This window comes from Dufourea novaeangliae, unplaced genomic scaffold (genome assembly GCF_001272555.1).
Source record: "Dufourea novaeangliae isolate 0120121106 unplaced genomic scaffold, ASM127255v1 scaffold96, whole genome shotgun sequence".
NCBI lineage: Eukaryota > Metazoa > Arthropoda > Insecta > Hymenoptera > Halictidae > Dufourea > Dufourea novaeangliae.
In genome coordinates, this window is record NW_015373974.1 from 1,202,266 (window position 1) to 1,222,844 (window position 20,579).

The 20,579-nt window shown below is 37.5% G+C and overlaps 2 long non-coding RNA genes across 2 annotated transcripts; both read left to right on the plus strand.

Annotated features, from left to right (window-relative positions):
* Positions 1–29: 29 nt before the first annotated feature.
* On the plus strand, positions 30–19,297 carry LOC107187049. The gene is made up of 3 exons (XR_001516193.1): positions 30–193; positions 17,385–17,452; positions 19,227–19,297. It is a non-coding gene; the product is annotated as an uncharacterized LOC107187049 (long non-coding RNA).
* LOC107187048 lies at positions 2,557–3,079 on the plus strand. Its single transcript, XR_001516192.1, has 3 exons — positions 2,557–2,609; positions 2,808–2,911; positions 3,028–3,079. It is a non-coding gene; the product is annotated as an uncharacterized LOC107187048 (long non-coding RNA).
* Positions 19,298–20,579: the final 1,282 nt, after the last annotated feature.

Genomic DNA, 20,579 nt, shown 5'->3' on the forward strand with positions numbered 1-20,579 from the left:
AAACAGGTGTCACGACGCTATGACAGGTTGTGAGCTTTTACGCGGACAAACGGCTGTTCGACGGAGAAATTGAACGTTTTCAACGGCACCTACCCCGATGGAAATCCTGCGACGGATGGAAGACTGACTGTAGGGAGCAGTAAAGGATCTGGTGGATCAGAGGATTTCATGGGGATCTGAGCTGTGGACTCTGGTGAGTACCCTTTTCAATGGCTTCTATTCCACTTTATGTGCATTAAATTATTACACGAGAAATGTCACTTTATTCAATCTGTGGACACATATACAGGGTGTCCCAAAATAACTTCGACTCGCGGAAATAAGGTGTTCCTGGGATGATTTGAATTCCTCTGATTGCTCGGGGTTTTTCGTTGATATCTCTGTAACAAAGCCTCTGATAACATTTTCACTAAGGAGAAATATGTTTCAAATCTATTTTGTAATTTACAACGCATTATTATTTTTCAGTTCTTATGTATCATTTTTAATGTAGTGTTATTATTCTGCATGGAAATCGAAGGTGAATAGGGAAGGTAGAAGGTAGAAGAAAAACATGTACAATATTTATGTTCTCCTCTGAACAGTTGAGCGTCTGGTAAGATACTGTAGAGCAGTTACAAAAAAACAGAGCTTTTTACACGTTTGCACAACAGTAATTTACGTATTCCCTTGTACTTTTTGAAACGAGTTTACAGTACTCCAAATAATTGGAAGTTTAAATTGAGCAATTTATTTGCCAAGCAATTCTCTGAATTGATCAGCTACAGGCTCTCTGTAATCATCACAAGGACTCAGTTTGTTTCTCACGTTCCTTCGAGAAAGATTATAAAGCTTCTTTTTTTGAAGTGGAGAGATGGATTAAGATTACTTTAATCATCTCCTCTCTTAATATTTGAGGGTGGACAAGTTGGCTAATGAAGGTCTTTGAGCCTTTCCTCTTTGCTTCTTCTAGAACCACAGACACCTTTTAATTTACCCGCTCAATCTGGTCTTATTATACGTATATTCCTCACTGAAATGAACGTTTGGAGTAGTAGCTAATTGATGAGATACAGGATCAATCCGGATGACTAGGATCTTCAGTGAAACAAACTCTGCTAGGACCCGCGGGACTCAGGAAGGTTAAAGAACAGGTACTATGATAAATTCTGGTATCTTTTCCACATTTTTACCTGAGAATCTGCCTTATTTTTAGATTTTATTCTGCACATCTAATTTTGATTGCAAGTATCTATATCGATAATATCGATATTTTCGTCAACACGACGAAATTTGCCGTGCGAAAAACGCGATCATCGCGCGTGATTCTCGGCAACTATTTGGCCGGCTGGATTCCCCGAAAGTGCAGTCTTTTATGCTTCGCGAAAAGTCTCAAGGCGACTCGGCCAGCGTTTGCGGTGAGATAAAAAAAAAGAAATAGAAAACACCGAGACCGGCGACTTGTAAATAAATTCGCGAAGCAAAAAGCGTAGGTGGAGCCGGATGGTGTCGGTTTATTAAGGTCGACGTTGTGAACCGTACGACCGGGTGGAATCGGTTGCGTTTTAGCTTATAATTGTTCACAGGAAATTTATAATCGCTAATGTGGAAATTACTGGAGGAAAATTGTTGAGGTTAAGACGAATTTAATGCTTTTGAATGATCCACAGCTGGCGAGATAAACGCTATCATCGGCTGGCCTCTTGTGATCGCGTGCCGTTGCTCTAATACTTTATAAATAAACACGGTGAGTAGGAGGCTGGCCTTTTAATCGCTCGCCAGGAGCACAGGTGACGTAATTTTTCGCTAACCACCGCTCGTGGCAGATGGCGGCTCAGGGTATCGAGTGTGTTCCTCTAAATAAACAACCACTTGCACGGTCGTGAGACTGTAATGGGAGCTGATGTCAGATTGCAGACCTTGATGGAAAAGTCTTGTATCATTTTTTCTTTCTTGCATGAATATTCATTGGTTTTGAGCAGTATGATTTTTTCATGGTGCATTACAGGGTCTCCAGAAAAGTAGACTGAAGTCCAGAGAAGATGAGCTACCCATTCAGCCAGATTTTTTCCAATGCCTGTTATAAAATTATAGCTACAAATTCGATGCAAGATTTGCTGTAAACAATTGGCAGCAACATAGACTCTATTCCGTTTTGGCCCCCAATTTGACACAGGTCAATTAAGTTCGTATTAAGATGCAGGAATTCTTATTTAAGATCATATTTATCTACCGTGAAAATTGAAGAATTTACATGACAGACTTTACAGTTGCCGTGTATTCACTGCATTTTGGGTGGACAGAGTACAAGTAGAGAAATTGTAGATGAAGTAGAATTACTTTGTCCGCACGAAAATACTTATTTCTGTGGTGAAGTTAATTTAATGAATGAAAGTCGATGCGTAACGTGAGGATATTGCCTTTGAAAGACCGCCTCCGATGCGTTATAACGAAGCAATTAATTAGCCACGGCGGTTTAATTCATTTCTTTTGGGTGTGAACGCTGTGTACTACATTGCGAAGATCCAATGTACACGATTTAATCAAGGAGAGAACATTTTCCAGCAATTTCTTTCAGATTATTTTCTCCTCGTTATCGAGCATTTTTTATATTCAAGGAGAAATTCTAGGTTAGGATCCATTATTATGTACAATAATTATTTTGGTATCTTGAAGAGAAGATAAATCAGGTTGCAAGTTTTCGATACAAAACTTTATTTTAAATCAATTATCGTTTGGAATGGTAACATTTACGACAAATTAGACATACTCTTCTATACTTCATGATGGAATTTTATTTTTATCCTGTGTATCTTGTCTGCCCGCAGAAATTACTAAATGGAATGTAAATATTCCCATATTTGTGGTCTGTTAATAACAAATGGGGTAAACAACGTAGACCAAAGCTTATTGCCTCTGATAATACACAACGGTGCGTGGTGTTCGCATAATCCCTTGGCTTCGCAGTGGAATGAGCAGTCTATAGTCAGACACATTATCCTGATTAACCCTGCGAAAGACATATTACACTCGTTCTCCTTCTTCCAGACGGAACGAGCATTGTTTATCAAGTTTTTGCGCTTGGAAGTGCCTCCCCCCCCCCCCCCCCCATGGACCGATAAACTTTCGTCAAAGATTTCTAGAACGCTCCCACGCCATAATTTCGGTTGGAACACTTTTCCCGATAAGGTTAGTTTTGCGTTTAAACAGTTCCGTCGCCATTAATCGTCTACGCGATTTTCCTTGAAATTAATGAAACGAATCCCGTTGATGTTTGAAAATTTCTAAAGATCCTGAAAGTTTCGACTGTTTCCAATCTTATGCAGGGAAAAACTTCTTGTCGCTTTCAGGTTTAAGGACAAAGGAAAAAGCAGCCCTTCAAGAAGTGTCGAAGTTACTCGAAACTTAAGAGGATTGTATTGTTCGTTCGTGAAGCGAAGAAACGACGAATGGACGTGGTGTTTACGGAAACGGATGTTCTATAAAAATAATTTATCAATTCACCGTGTCGAGTTACGACGAGACACGTGACCCTTTCGCTGCATTTAAATGTAAATGGCTACGTGAAAGAGGTTAGGAACCGGAAGAACAGTCGCAACCTCGAATTACTTTGCATACATCGAGCCACCTAACAGAAACTCGTAGGGTTGGTGTATCTTCTCGGGGATACAATTACGAACTGGATAGAAATATTTTGAGATAAAACTTTAAAATTGATAGTAATAATTAATTCGAAAATTCTCTTTAGAATAAATAACATGGGAACTTTAGTACCCCAAAAATTCCGATTTGTGTTAACTCTGCACTCTCAATCAACAATGTAACTCTCCAACTTTGAGAGTTTGTAGGGGACCTCGATAGAAGCATCGGGTAATTCTTCTTTTGCCACTTTTGGATTCTTCAGATTGAAAACGTCCCATAAAGATTAATGTGGTTTTGCCTTTTCTCCTGATATCTTGAAAACTATAGTAGGTGTACAAAAATTGTTAAAATGAAAACTTAATGGCTTCTTATGCTCTATAAGGGTGTGTAATAGAAATGTTTAAAAATTTTTTTTTATTTATTTATTTATTTAAATAATAAATTTCTAACAATTTTATTACACAGTCTTATAGATCATAGGAACACATTGGATTTTCATTTCAACAATTTTTTTTGTATCTACTATAGTTTTCAAGATATACAGGAAAATAGGAGAAGACACATCACCCTGAAGAACTAAATATCAGCAGGATTAACATTTCTATCAAGGTCCTATACAAACCTGAGGAGTTTGAAGAAAAACCACAATTTTCAGGGTACCAAAGTTCCCTACCATGTATTGTTCTTTAAGCGAACGTAAATTGTATTCCATTGATGATTTCGCCAATGTTCAAAGATTTCCCGCGAAGTTACCGCTGTTTCCCGCGAAGCTTTCACTCGGAGGAAAGCTAGTTCCGAGTCTTTAAGAGGATCAGCTCGGGATTTATCCGCAGGAAATGGATCGAACTAGTCCCCGTGAGCGACAACTAGAAATAAAAAGAACCTTCGCCTATGTAAAACTCGTTGCCGCAAGTGGATCGACGGACGCCATTTTTCTTGGATCGTGCTCCCGTATCGTTAGGCGATTCCTTGCTTCCGGAATGAATTTCATTTCCATGGATCCATATTTGTAAAAGGCTGATTATTAAAAAAGGAAGGAAGGCGATCTTTGGGAATTTTTTTTGGAAAAAACTGATCGACATTTTCTTACAACTAATATAATTTGTACAAATAAACCTTCAATTAATTGCGCAGTATATTCGTTTTTGAACAAAATGTTAGTTGTAAGAAAATGTTCATCTGTTTTTAAAGAAAAAATTCTTAAAGATGGAACTTCTTTTTTGGCTTGCTGACTAGGCATGCCCCCTTAAGCGATACAATAATGAGATTCGAGACTGTAACTTCGATGTTTTTCCACAGTTTATCGGTGAAATTGCTCGCTAGACTGCTGGTCGAAGTGGAATTTCTTGGCGAAGACTTCCCAGTGATGGATCGGTTCGAATTTCTTCGCATGCGTTCCATGAGTTCCGAAATTCTTCCCCTGCTCTATATCGATAGCCATCGATATTCACTTGGGAACCGTTTAACGTTCCACCAGAAACTAAACTAACGTCCACAGAGTTTACTCCGTACACTTGGGAATTAACCCTTGGAAAGGGATATTTTAATAGTGATACCAGCTGACTCTGTGTCTCAATCTAAGTACAGTAACTGTAAGACTTCAATTTTACTGTTTAATAATTATTTTTTAAGTTAAAGATTCGAAGGTGTTTTAGAATCATGACTCCCTCTCTTTATAATCGTTTCGTCAGCTCCAAGTGACGTGAGTATAGAGAGAGACTAAGATAATCTAAAACAATTGAAAATAAATTAACTAAATGCATAGAAAAGTATAGATAAAGATACAGATAAAGTTATACATAAAGGTACAGATAAAAGTACAGATTAAGATACAGATAAAAGTGCAGATAAAGGTACAGAAAAATATAGAAATAACGTTTCCAAATATCTCGCCGGATCGATAAGTAATATCTTCTTGTTTTCAGCAAAAAGTGGAGTTAGTTTTTCCAGTGTTTGGCAAAAACTGTAGAAGCGATTGAATTGGGAAGGCTGTATCATATATCCAGCAAAAGTTACGAAGTTCCGAGTTTTCCACGAGCCCGTAACACTGTCCGCGCACGTGACTCATCGTATTAAGTCGGCAACGCGCCTTTGTTGGCCCTAGAGGGTATTAATTAAGGGATGACACATTGCGGGGTAAACCAATTAATAGCGACCGGTGCCGTCACATCAACGCCTTCACTTTCGCTCTATTGCCTCCACCGCCGGTGATATCGATCCCTCGGAATGTCTTTCAACGAGCTCGTTAAAAGTATCCATTCTTGCCACCCTTCGTTTACCTGGTGTAGCCCAAGACAGATCCTTACGGGACCCATTTGACTGTGGTACATGACACGTTTCATTTGTACCGGGTCTTATCGTGGATAATTGTAGACATTTGGACTACACAGACTGCCAGTTTGATGAAGCTAATTTGTAGACTCTGGATATTGTTGTAAATTTAACATTATAGTGGAATAACCTAAAAAAGTAGGGACGTAATAATGTCTGTATTATAGTCATCAGATCATTTCAAGATACCAATTTTTTTGTTTTTCACGTTAGAGGGTGGGTACGATTATTTTAGCCACAGAAATAGGGATGTTGTAGATACTACAAATACATAACATCATCCATAATATAGTCACCAAATACTTTCAAGAAACCAATTTTTTGTTTATTTTGTTAAAGGATGGAGAAGAAAATTGTTTGATGAATATGACACATAGAATAAGCCATAGAAATGGGGATACAATAGGTACTATAAACACATAACATTTATCCCTCAGTATAGTCACCAAATATTTTCAAGAATCTAATTTGTTTTATTATGTTACAGAGTGTATAGAAAATTTTTTTGATGAACATAACGCATAAAATAAATCACAGAAATACGAATGCAATAGGTACTATAAATAATATTCATCCCCAGTATAATCACCAAATACTTTCAAGAAACTAATTTTTTCGTATTGTGTACAGGGTATATGAGAACTTTTTATAACGAAGAGGAATAAATCCCTGTGGATCGCCACTGACAGGTTGAAATTTTGCTTGACTAAGGGTTGCAACCCCTGGCATTGATTGTGGGATTCCCAGATAGGAAGCACGATTCCAGGTTTTCTGACAGTTCGTGACCATTCGTTTGGTTCCCGATTACGATTTCGTTAGGAGTGAAACCGACACGGGTCAATATTAATGGCGTCCCCTTAATTGCCGTGCCCCCCTATCCCACATTGGGACGACTCATTACACATTCGATCAGGGTTGCCTAGCCCTGACCTTTCGCTCGACTAATTTAATTAACTCGGACGCAAACATCGCGACGTCGCAGAAAGAAACTAATGGATCTAGTCTCGGAGGTGGGGATGAACGGCTAAACCACCCCTGAATGAAATCAACCGACAATAAATCAGTATTCACTTAATTTTATATTAAAAAAATTGAATCGAATGTCATTCTTACTGCTTAGTAACTTTTAAGGGTGGTTCAACCCTTCAACACCTGCTATGAGGACCCAAGTACATAGATCCATAGTCGATTCTGATATTATTTTAATGTCTAATATTTTTGAAAATTTAAAGAAATATTAATTCTTTCTGGAGAAAATCTACTAGGGGAGGTTTCGCTATCTCACCCCTATATGGAACACTGTGGAACAAGTCTTATGAGTAAAATTTAATTTTATCTGTGCATTAATATTAACTAATTAGAATTCATAATATAGAAATGAAATTTCTGTGCAATTTGATTTTCTCTATATTAATATTCAAAATTGTAAATTTGCATAAATATCCGAAGTCTATTTAGTTATGAGTTCGTAAAACCTACACTACAAATTTTACCCATAAAGAACTAATATCTATATAATTCTTCAGGTATATTTGACATTAAAATAGCACCATGAACGACTATCGATCTACTATCCATGTACTTGGGTCCTCAAAGAAGGGGTGGAAGAGTTGACCTAGCCTTAAAAGTGACTAGACGATTAGGATGATTTTTTATATCAATATAAATAGAACGTATGTCTATAGACAAGTGGTTGAATAGCCAAACTACCCGAAAAAAAGAAATTACTCGAGCAAGAGGAAATATTGATTTCTACATCAGTTTGTGATTCCAACGTCTATTCGTGGTAATATTCATGTATGAATGGGCTCGCAGGGACGAGGAAGAAACGAAAGAAAGGTGATAGAAGCCACCGTCGATCGATCGATGCACTCACGCGAGGATTCGTTCTGTTACGTAGGACTATAAAAGGAGGTGCGTCTAATCTCGCTGGGATACCTTACGATCTCTTGCTTAAAATACGCTTCAAGGGAGAATAAGCTGATACCCATTACTATCTAGGAAAATGCGAGTAACGTATAAATAACAATGTTGTAACATTAACGGTAGAATTTTTTATTACACGTGGAGGCTACAACAGTCGAGTGGCCGGTAATAAAATGGAAAATGGGAGAGAACAAAAATATACAATGTAGTTCAGAACGTGGAGAAAGTAATATTTTCGCGTGTAATAAATTTTATCGAGGATCGTACAAATTTTTTTCAATAACAATAATGGAAGCCCCGACGCAGTTGTTCCTGTAGCTTCTTCATTTCAATTTCATCTCCTGTTATCGATAACGCAGGCAAAACCGTCGACAATTGTTTATTTGCTTTTTCCATTGAATTTCCATCGATTGTCGGTTCACTTCCAATTTCCATCGCTGGTTGTTATCTGCTTACCGTAGGGGGAGGGAGGAATAAGTGTGCTCAGTAGGTATTTTCCGGTTTCACGGCGGTCACGTTACACGAATTCCACGTAATGATTCATAATACATGCGTCGATACCTGGCTAGAATTGTTTGCAATTGGCGGAAATTTATCGGACGAACTGGGAAATTTCGATGTAAATCCAAACGGTCCAATTGGATTGATTATTCGGTGACATAGACATTCCAGTGGAGAAATGAGGTATTTTTGGAATATTATTAGTGACAATAATAGTAGAAATAATGAATAGTTAAAAAACGAGGAAAATTAATTTTACAGACAAACGTGAAATTTTGATGAAAATCGAAACTGTCTAATTGAATTGGATTGATTTTCAGTGACCTAGACGTCCCAGTGGAGAAATTAGGTATTTTGGAATATTAATAATGACAATAATAGTAGTAATAATGAACAGTTAAAAAAAAGAGGAAACTAATGTTACAGACAAATGAGAAACTAAAGAGATTCCAGCAACCCTTAATTAAACCGCTCGGTGACCACCTGCTACAGGGTGGAACGACTTCCCGTTCTTCTTTATATTCTCGACGGTTAAGTAAGTGAATTCTATTTCACTTATTTGTTCTGCTGAAATGGTCCGCTGCGGTAATGAATTTTTATTATTTAATAGTTTTGGATTTGTTTGAATTTTCTAAATAGGGTGGGTTTCCATAAGGGTAAAAATAATATTTATTTACTATTTCTTTACATAAGCTATTAGTTATGCATAGTCGAATGATTACACAAGTTGTGGAAAATGTGTTTATTAGAATACTATACACAAATTGTTGTTTTCATGCAGTCCAAATTTTACAGTTTATCGGTTTGAAACATCGGTGAATACTTTTGAAAGTCTTAAAAAATAATTAAATAGTCAATAGCGTCATTTATTTTTTAATGTGACTGACAACTACAAAAATCAATAGTAATTAAGTATGGGCACTAAATTAATGTTAACTGTAAAATCTTTTAGACCACCATACATTCAGAAAATGGAAAAGGGAATTATTTATAACTACAGAACATTCAATATTGTTTATTTCTTTTCTCTGGTCCCAAAGAAAAAACAACTCCCATAGATATACTTAAAATTAACATACAAAGGGACTGCAAGAAAACAATAGTGAATGTTACATTATTATAAATATACCCAGGTAGCATATGACGACTTAAAGGCGCCTCAGACTTATAATAACTGTAAAATAGGCGTCTTTAAGGCGTCATGTGCTATCTGCGATCTACAATGTGTTACAAGTATAAAGAACAATATGTATATCCTAAAATACTTAAAAGATGTTCGAAATTCGCAATCTAGTACTAAAAACAGAATCCATAATGTATCGTGTTTATAGAAAGATATCCAAGGCATGCATATCTAGTGGGCTAGCAATTTTGCCAATTCAAGATTACCAATTTCATCCTGGAACCCGATGAAATTGGGATCCCTTTGAGGCACGTTTCCCTGTACACGAACGGAATCATGTTGTACTCCCCCGGAACTTGTTAATCGAGTCCCTTTGAAAAAAATAATTCACACCCACGGTACCGTGAAAGTGAGGTTAAGGCGGGAAGGGATTTTTTTCCAATTTCGCCGGGGGAATTGCGTGCGGTGACGCCGCGGTTTGCCGCGTAAAAAAGACGCGTAATTGCGGGTCGGATGAAAGTCAGTAACCGTGGTCACAGCCGTGGTGGCCCCAGAAATAAACGTTGGGATAAGTAAAAGTGGCCGACTGTTTCATATAAACGCGCCGTAACAAGCCTCGACTATGACCGATGGACTTTGCAGTCGACGAGACGTGACTGCCACTTTTGGGGACTGTTCTAAATTGAACCGATGTTTTTTTTTTCGTTAATTATATATTTAATATACAGGGTGTACCCTCGCGAGAAAACTCGGCTTCCGCAAGGGGAAAAAGTGACGTAAGAGAAAAGCCTCCTACCAGTTGGTAAATTTATTTCAAGTACCGAAATGAATGTTAAATTGTATGTTAATTTGAAATAAATTTCAATGATTCCTGAGGCCAAGTGATAGAAGGCCTTTCTTCTGTACTCTTTTTCCCCTAGCCGGAAGACGAGTTTGCTCGTGAGGGTACCAAAAAGATGGCGTACCTCCGTTATTTTTAGAGATATGACAAAACTTTATATATTTACAAAAACTGTTTATTTCGAAAGTGGTGTAAATCCACTTTTTCTTGTTTGTTTATTTGCAATTTTTTTTGTATTTATCTGTAAACATATGATCCATATTGTCGATATTCGCCAAATTGGATTTACATCACTCTGAAAATGAAAAGTTGAAGCATTTATCAATCCACTTGACAAATAAATTCTCATGCATTATTTCAGGGAGAAAGAAAAATATCATAATGGAACGCTGTGCTGGATGCCATATGGTCTAAAGTAATTTCCAATAATTATAAAAGGAAGAATTTCTTTGGGAGAACGTTATTCTGATTGAAAGACTGATTTTTTGTCAAAGAATAAGAGTTTTGCAGCAAAATGTTGGAATTCCTTACAGTTTTTGGGTAAATCCTCATTTTTTAGTGGTTCATTCTCCTATTCATTATAAAACAGTGTCTCTTGTAGGGACCCAGGATTAGTTTTCAAAGAGTAATTGCATCGGGTGTTATTCCCGTGACGTGATTTTTTAACCAGAGAATTATTACGACAGCGAAACTACACCGGATAGGTGTGCGGTCAGAAACAACAATTAATCCACTGGTGGACAGGTCCAACACTTCCTATCCGGCCGTTTTTATCGAACACGCATGATGAATAGAGTTGGTGGACAGTTTCTGAGCGAGAATAACCATTGAAAAAAAAGGGGAAACGTCCAGTTTCCACGGAGTACCATCAATTCCCCGGACACAAAGCAAATTTTGCTATAAAAGAAAATACCATAAGCGTCAAGGAGAACATTTTTGAATTATTATGTTAGTTTCTTTAATTTGATAATAATATCCTTCTATACAAGGATTGTTACAAACACTTATAGCACACAAAATTTACTAGAATTCACTGAAAACCTTGCTAAATTCGTTGAATTAGTTTGACTCCAGTTCCTGAAAATTGATCCCCAGGAATTTATATTTCCATGAACAGTGACGTGCACACTCGACTTCCGCTAGGGAAAGGGCCTCCTACCACTTGGTACCGGGAATTACTGATATTTATATCAAATTAGCATTCATTTAATCCTTTATTTCAGTACTTGAAATAAATTTACCAAGCGGTAGAAGGCTATTCTACGCCACTTTTCCCCCTATAGGAAGTTTAGTTTGCTCGTGAGAGAACATCCGCAGTCAGTAATCAGTATTTCATTGATTCAACCGAATTAAGTAAACAGCAGATAAAATCAGATCAGTAATGCCATCGAGTTGCCTTTATTAATTAAAGTCAAATACCTAAAATTTTAAAATTAGTTCATTTATTCCACAGGCAGAGGCGAGGGTAGAATGTATCAGGATTATCGATCCAACAAAGTTGAGAAGCGCAACGTCTGGACGCCTTGGATCAGGAAAAAGGAAATCACCGAAATCCCTCTGTGATAGTATAGATAAGATCGTAGAACTCGAGGATGTTTTTCGAGATAATATCATTCCACTATCGATGTAGGTTCGTTCACCTTAACTGCGAATAAGATATCGCCACTGGAATTGCACGTAAACCCCGCGTCACAGGATCCAGCTCGTTTAAGGATAATAAGGGGCTGAACTGGATACGGGGGGTTGCTGTGACATGGAGAGGCATCGGGAAAAATGGGAATACAGATGCTCTGAGCGTTTGGCGCGAACATTTTCATTCTAGTTTGCCATTTCTCTCGCCTGTTGCCTCTCCATCTCTGTCCCTAACCTATCAGATCAATCGTTAATCCTACAAATAGTGGATTTTCTTGGAAACCCCGCAGAATTTTTGTATTTTGATACCACTGTCTTGTAGATCTGGATCAAATACGACGATTTCAAAGAATAACTTTTTCTGTGAAAACGCTTCCGTCAGTACTTATTCCAAATTGGATCGAATCACTTACGTGACGCGACTTTGCGTCCCCTGATTTTGAATTCGCATAACTTCTTATAGAGCATACTATTGAGAAAAAGTTATTCTTCGTAAGATTCCCAGTTTATCCTGAAGTTTTCGTGTCTGTAATTATTTTTTTAAAAACGTTGAAGGATTTAGTGTATAGAAATGGGAATAGCTGTATGGAATATTGGGAAAAAGTTTCGTAACTGGGTTAGAGAGGATAAATAAACCGGGGAAAGGTTGTGTATCTTATAAATCGATCGTAAACTGTAGACACGTGTTCAGGAGAGCGATAAATAGTGACAGTTTTTGCGAGCGAAACAAGTGTGCAATCGTCATGGAAGTGAAGTTACGATCCCGTATTTCGTTTGTAAACTCGTGGAACGAATTTTTCTCTCTGCTTTACCATCGATACAACGAAAAATCTAGTTTGATGTTATAGACAACAGTAAAAAAAAAGTACGGATTACGTGTACACGTGAAAAGTATGTTTGTACTAAATGAAAAAAAAGGAGAAAAAAAAAATTTTCTATCGCTGAAACGAAACGTTTCCTCGAACTTCTGTTTCTGGCCGAGGCAGAATGTTCATCGAGAAGACATATAATCGATAGCATGCGCGGTATAGGTTGATTATCAGTGATATTCAGAAACTGTGGATAATATTTGTCTTACATGTATATATTCCGTTGACAGCCAATGAAATTGTCTCTTGAAAATATTTCCTGATATTGGTAGGGATCGTTCCATTATAGTAGAACGTTACAACGTTAACTAGTTTCCGCAAATTTGTGTATTAATTATCACCGGGAAACAATGAATTTGTGGCCAATTGTGGCGCTCGTCTCTATAATCCAGCAACAAGTTCTCGGTTATTACTTTAAGTTGAACCCAGAGGGGGTCTATTTTAACTCAGTCTGGACTGGCTTTGAGCTTCGAACTTGATCAGTTAATTAACTGAGTTTCATTACTCTGGTAGAATATTACATGCATCAATAGGAAATTCGCTATCTTGATAATATGATGGAAATGCAGTTTGCACTAGTGATGGCGATACATTTGAATCGAATCGATACACATGTACATCGGGCATATGATATCGTTATTATCAGTATCGATACTTACAATTAAATTGGAAGTAATAAAATCCAAGAATGAAAATAAATCATTTAATTAAATGGATATTTAGTAAGGCAAATTCTTAGGTAACAGTGTGTGAAAGAAATCGATCAATCGCAAACTTTATGGGAAGCTTGCGATTGGTCTATTTTACTTACGACCTGTTACGTTACGGTACATGTAGCAATATTATCAATATTTTGATATTTGTGGGTTAAGTATCAATACTAGAATATATCGTCATATTAAATATCAATACAAAATATCGATATTTGAATTGAAAAGTATAATTAATTATGGAACCATTTATTGAATATTTATAGTAGAAGTTTTAGGAGACTTAAATTCGATACTGCTTCAGACCTGATATTTTGATACAGAGTAGCATAGCATAAAAGTATAGAAGTACAGTTACATCATTTCAATTTTCGTAGTTACTGATTTATGAGTATACAGAAGAAAGGAACTCAACAAATACTGGAGAAATATCAGATAAAAAATGGAAGAAGGTTCTCAAACTCTAGACGCTGTCTTGTACCGGTAACGAAAGTGGTTACAGCAGTATGTAAATGTACACATATTTCCTTTATTATTTCACAATTTCTGGAATATGAAAAATTATCTACTTTAAAATTTCCAGAAACACAGAAGAACAAAGTACAAAAATTACAATACTCTGAAAGAAGGTCTCCAAACACACAATCGTCACACATTAATGAACAAGTGGAAATAAACCTGGCCATTGAAGAAACACTGCAAGAAAATAGCAGGAAAAACAATTCCTTACAACAAAGTAAAAAAATTAGATCAGTCTGAATGAGGGTCTCCGAGCTTATTTTAAGCCTGAAACTAATTCAAAGCAGCATGCTAATACCTCCTGCGTACTAGAAGGAATTGAAAATGCACCGGACCATTGAAGAAATGCTTTGCGGAGAAAAATATCCGTAGGAAAAAAGAATTCCTCTGGTGGTATTTCCTTGAGCGAGATGCTCCTTTCTATCAAAAGCAACAGACAGGTTCAGAAGTTCCACCCGCTGAGTTTATTGGCGTCCCCACCCCCTTCAGCCGGCCTCGGGCAGCGTCTCTATGAAGAGAGAAACGACATCCTCCAGGAAGTCTTTTAAAGTCCTACAGTCGAAGACTGTTCTTGCGCGGGTTTTCCTCTTGGTCGACATCATCGAGGCTGTAAAGGGCCGCGGCGGCTCGTAAAGGGCGACCGTAAAACCGTGGCGCGATAACAAAGCTCTGTAAACGACAATGAATCACGACGAAATCTCGTTTTATCCGATGGATTTGCGGGGCACCGGATTCGCGAGAAGCCGGGTGACGGGCGTGCCACACACTTGAGGGATTTCGTCACTAAATGGGTCACGGGCTCTCTCTCTGGCCGTCGTGTGCACGTGTGTATACACGGTTTGCATCCACCCTTGCCCTAGGTGAGGTACATTTCAAACTAAATTCATCCTCGACCGGTGTGGACGAAGGGAAACTCTGATTTGGGTAACTGGATGATGAATGACTGGGTTACTTTGGTTCCTTTGGTAGGTAGGATTCGGGGCAGACGTTTTGGTCGTTTTGGAATGGCTTGATGGTGATTGGGGGAGCTGGTGTCCGGCGTTGGGCAATGATGATGGTGGTGGGAGTGAATAACTTGGCAAAGATTGGAGGATATTTCCAGGGATTGAGTGATGATGATGATGATGGCAGTGAATCTGGTTGCAGAGTTGGAAAGTTAGGGGTTTATGATATTTCTTGGACGTCTTCGGTATACGTGGAGAATTTGTTACAGACAGTTTTGTGATTTAAATGTCTTGATTGGAGGATATTTCCAGGGATTAGGTGATGTTGGGAATATGTATTAATTTAAGTGAAAAGTTAGAGGTTCGAGTACCATCCCTATATAACCAGTTGTGTACAAATAATCCAGTCCACCCTCATCATTCCCTAATTAATTTTTACTAAAAAAAGTATTGCTGAAGGTATATGGCAGAAACTTTTCGTACTTCTTTTTTCGACGTCTTCAAGCAATCCTTGTCTTTTTTTACCAATAATGAAACCTACTTCACTACCCTCACCCCCATCATCCCCAAGCTTTATATGGGAGGATCGTGTTTCGGTTTTGAGTTCTCGGTAGCGTTCCCTATCGATGTCCCCGTTTCTTTGTCGAAATCCACAATCTTCTCTCCGCCTACGCCTGGGTAATCGAAGCATGCATCCGGAGCTCGTTAGGGGTGAATCCTCTCAAAGAAACCGACTGAATTCGTGCGTAAATCTGATTCCACCCGAACCGAACGCGGAAGTACATTCATGTCGGAACAAATTACGGATTAACAGTCGAAAAACTATAGTTTGCAACCATTTCTCAGGGGTTGAAACTCGTGGTCACTTGATTTTATGATTGAATCGCTTCGTAAGAGCCACTGCGGCCTCCGAGAATATTTTTTCTACCCTTTGTTCATTTATCCTTTGTATTTCCAGAGGAGCAAGGGGGTGGTTTCTCGTAGAGGTGATTAAGGGATGATTTTTCTAACAAAATTCAATCTAAAAAATGAAGTAAATATTACTTTCGTAGGATTCTCAGAAAAGTGACTATATTCTATTTTATATATGTTCTCTTTATACGAGGCTAGGGGGTAGTTTCTCATTCACGCGATTACTGGGTGATACCTCTGTCAAAATTGAATCTAAAAAATAAACTGTATGTTTATTACGTAGGAGACTTAGAAAATAGACTTTTCTTTTATTATTATTTTCCATTTCATGTATCCCCTCCATATAAGGCCAGGGGATGGTATCGCCTAGAACAATTAATGAAACGTTTTCTGACTAAAAAGTATCCAAGAATCCGTTCAAAATTCGTTCCTTTTTGGAATCTCAGATACTGGATAGCGTAGCACGTATGTATATGGCCATTCACCTTGGTTTGGGGGGTGTAAAATGGGGTAAATAAAGGGGCAATTAAGTCGTATCGAAATTGTTCGAGGACTTCGGTTACTGATTGAACGGAACAAACGATCCCCGTCGGGCCAATAATTCGATAGCGATGATGAAGGGGGTCGATAGGAAAATACTTATCGCGAACGTGTAAGGGGTTGGGCCCACCCTCCGCCCCCCGTGGTCGCCTAATATGCGGCTAATGAAACGACAAACAGGGGCGTGGCGGTGATACCACAGTCATCTTTCATGTCGTCACTTTGCGATCTCGTGATTTCGTTGATTAGCTCTTCGGGGCCATTTAATTACGAGCACGAAGCATAACAGCCAGGAGACATTAATTTTAGAGGGTTGGCGAGTCAAGTGAGTTGCACCCTTTCACGAACTAACCGAAGCATCAGACGATCGAACTTGAATCTTCAAGTTAGGAGAATTCTTTTTTATGTTCACTTTTACCAAAAATTTTTTCAATCGAAACCAACATTTCTGTTTAAATCTTAATTTCAGAACAAATATTTTCAATCGAAACCAACAGTTCTGTTTTATTTTGAATTTCAGGACAGATTTGTTCAATCGAAACTAATATTCCTGTTTTATTTTTCATTATAGGAGAAATTTTATCAATTTATTATTGATGACATTTCGGAGACACTGACCTTTTCCAGTGACATTTTGTGAGGTTATTATTCACAACGAGGTATTGTTTTATTTCTCAAACAGTACTATCCATTATTATTATTATTTACAAAAAGGTATTTCTATTAACAATGAATATTATTTTATAAGAAATGAAAATATTAAATTTTTTAGGTTTTATTTCATTTCTCTTGAAAGGTATTCCAATCAATAATGAATATTGTTTTGCGAGAAGTGTAAATAATTAATTTCTGATGAATGTTTAACACAGGCATGCAATGTAGAATTGTGAATAAACAATGTTTCTTTTGTTCCAGGCTGCCTACAGAGGATCTGTTGACGTCATCTGCACGCGAAGCTCCGGACCAACAAAATGGACACATACGTGAGTGCGTTTTTTATCCGTAAACTGATATTAATTTCCAGAAAAATAAACTCATCCATGACACTATGGAAATATAGAAAAGAATATTCAGGTCTCGTCCAGGCTGGCAGGGAATTATTTAATTAAAATTTCTGGCTCTCCGAAATGAATCTATGTCCGGTGACAATTGGACCTTCTTCTTCATGATTAAATTTGACAATAAGGGTCCATATTTTTGTTTTCTAGTAAATGAACAAACCAGTGATTCCTTGCTCAGCAATTTTATCGATGGAAATATTAAATTCAGTATTGAATTTCAAGGTAATCGAAGAGTTGAGCTGATTAAATAATATTACCACGTCAATAATAAACATAAATCGGATTTTTCTTGATTACATTACGAATAAATTTCGCCAGGTGCATTGGAAATTTACATAAACGATGATCGGGCAACATGAATAATTAAAGAATTTTCATGGAGAAACTGTTATATAAGTTTAATAATTATCGAGAATGAGTGGTAAATTCATCTCGGTCATGAAGTTTCAAGACTCAATCTAGGGCAATTGTCGATAGTACATCAAAATTCAATTTTGCTAAACAATATTTGATTAAACAATAAACAACATTATATTTCCTAAAAGTAACTTTTATCGATTGATCCTTGTGATAAACTGCATTCTTTCGTATCCAGTGACCAAATGGCAGACAGAACGCGATACGTATTTCCATAAAACGATTTTCTCAAGCATGCTGTATTTAATAAATTCTTAGGAGTGGAGTTTCTATAAAATTTAATCACTATTGATGAAAACATAAAATTATGTATCCTACATAGAAATAAGGTTTGAGGCAGTGTTTGTGATCCAGGTTAAAGTACAATTTTTTTCATCAGATTACTGCAGTAAATATTATAAGTTAAACAGAAAGAATTGAATTTCCATAAAATTTAATCTCTGGTGACGAAAACATTGGATTACTCATAGGAGACCCAACAATGATTTGTGTGTTGGAAATAAGGGTCTGAGGCAGTGTTTGCGATCTCATTGGATGGCTGCAAGCCTGTTTCGGCGAATGTGCCAGGTATAATAAAAGGAGAAGAGGGACATAACACCTTTGGCCACTCCTTTCAATATGGAGCGACAGCAAATACTCTTTGTCAATCCTTATTCTCTTCTCCCTTTAAAAAAAATCGGCCTTGTGCACATACACTTTCGGGGTTGGCCAACCTTTTTGTACACACTCGCCGCCTTAATGGAGCTGTTAATATCCGTCGAAGTGACGTGAAATTATTTTCTTTCTATCCGTCCTACGAAAAACTGGGGAAACGCGTTGCATGTTACGTTTCGAGGCAGTCTTTTTTTTTTATATAGAAGTTAACAAACATCGTCGCGTATTATGGTAAAAATTTCAGAAAAAACAGTGTTTCAAATACAGCAGAAATTTTAATTCTTTTCATTTAAAATCTATTACAAATTACATACTACAAAACAACTAAACACTAATAACAATTTTGATTAATGACAGAATTTTAAATTGTGATTAATAATTCGAAAAAATGACGTATAATAATTTATAATTGGTTACCGTTTAATCAAAAACAATTTCCGTCATTGATAATAGTTATTCTTAACCAATATAATAATTTCCGTAACCAATAATGGTTATTCATAACCAAAAGTAAATTCCTATCGATAATTGATACTGATAACCAAACAAAATTTCAATCATTTATAATAGTTATTCGTAACCAAAATCATTCAAAGATATTAACTTTTATATCGTCACTTTTCAGATTGTGGTTATAACAGTTAGGGTCTCCGGCTGACCCACATCACTCGCCATCTTTACGACACATCCCCGCCAGTTGAAACTGTTGAAACAAAATGGCGTGGCGTCGCGAGCCGCCATCTTGGCCTCCATCTCGCCGTCCCGCTTCGCTCTGCTCAAAAGGAACGCGAAACTCGAACTCAATTACCAAACAAAGGACCGTCCACTGGTTGAAAACTGCTGGTGTCCCATTAACCGCGTAAACTCGTAAAAAGAACTTTCGTAATGTTCGCGGAACAGCGAAAACCGGATCGAAATTAGCGACGCCGAAAGAAAGAGTCTCGACGGCTCTTCTTGGCCGATGTTAATTTCGTTTTCCACGGTCGAAACACTACGGAAACTCGGTTAACTCGGTTACGTACATCAAACTCGAGGCTTCTTTCACGTGTTCGCCACGATCCACGCCAAGGAAAACCATCCGTGAGACGATTAATCGCTGCAGCGTCTAAATTTAGGATATTTCGCCGCGTTCCAAGCACTTGCGACTGTAATTTATGAAATATTACGATAACAGACGCTTGCGAAACTGAGAAATAGAATTTACTATTAGGGAAGAATACGAAAACAGAATTATTATTGCGGGAAAATTTCGAAATTTGAAGATGTAGACACCTCTCGATTATTGTCCCGAACTTGGGTCCGCGCCGGGACAATAATCCAATAGGGAGGAATGCTTCAGACCCTCGTAAATTCGTTTTTTGCCCGAACCTCAGCATCAATAACGCCTGGACAATAATCGTGTAGAATATGCGATACCTTAACCGGAAAAGCTTTTTGAAAAAATGTGGACCTGCTTCGAAATGCCCTAAAAAGTAGAAAATAATATCTATTTTTATTATTTATACAGAAATGCAACAATCGAGGTGATGATTCTGAAATGATGATTTAAAATTCTGGGCGTTAAAGGGTTAAAATGAATATTCCGTCATGATTGTCGCAATTCGTAAGGATTCAGAGGATTCGTTTAGCGAAACTATGCGAAACGCGTGGATTCTGTAATATGTATCACGGCATCCAGGATAATCTCCCCGTCCCTTTGGTCCTCATATTACAGAAGCGCAACAGTATACGTATAAATTTTCGGGGCACTCGACTGGCGGAAGACTCGGACCGATATACAGTGGATATAGTCTCTTGAAAACTTGATGGTACATACATGCTCTTTTTAAGCTGAACGTTTGGTTCAGAGGACCTTCCACTATGGTGCTGAACCTTTGGGATCTTTGTGTCAAAAGGGATCCCATTTTTACGCTATATTCTTTGAAGTTTTAAGTACGTTGTTCTCTCTGAAGGCATAAAATGGATGGAAAGTGGCGAT